The sequence below is a fragment of the Propithecus coquereli genome, unplaced genomic scaffold, assembly GCF_000956105.1.
Source record: "Propithecus coquereli isolate 6110/MARCELLA unplaced genomic scaffold, Pcoq_1.0 Scaffold163, whole genome shotgun sequence".
Lineage (NCBI taxonomy): Eukaryota > Metazoa > Chordata > Mammalia > Primates > Indriidae > Propithecus > Propithecus coquereli.
In genome coordinates this window covers 1,952,095-1,952,405 of record NW_012140858.1, presented here as the reverse complement: position 1 = coordinate 1,952,405, position 311 = coordinate 1,952,095, and the positions used below count along the sequence as shown (strand labels likewise).

General features: G+C 38.9%; 1 protein-coding gene across 2 annotated transcripts in view; it reads left to right on the top strand.

Moving 5' to 3' along the window:
* The window catches only part of SUSD1 (sushi domain containing 1), a 117,065-nt gene that overhangs the window by 52,376 nt on the left and 64,378 nt on the right, over window positions 1–311 (top strand). The gene's annotated exons all lie outside the window — the stretch shown is intronic.

The following is a 311-nucleotide window of genomic DNA, read 5'->3' as shown; positions in this document are numbered from 1 at the left end:
TTATTAAATAACTAATTACATCATTATTTAATCACAAATGTGGTAAGTACCACACACAGAGTGATACTAGATGCTAACAGAATACCAAAATACATAACATTATATATATATACGTACATTTGTGCATGTGTATGCACACACACACACACACAACACGCACAGAGTAAAGCAAAATGAAGGTACTTGCTTTATCACCCATTGAGGCTTTGTTTCCCTGAATCCAGTGAGAGTTCAACTGAGTGCTGTGGGAACTCCTTGTTTTAAGCCAGAGAGGCCCAAGTGTTCTATAGTGGGCCAGGCCAAAGACCTGC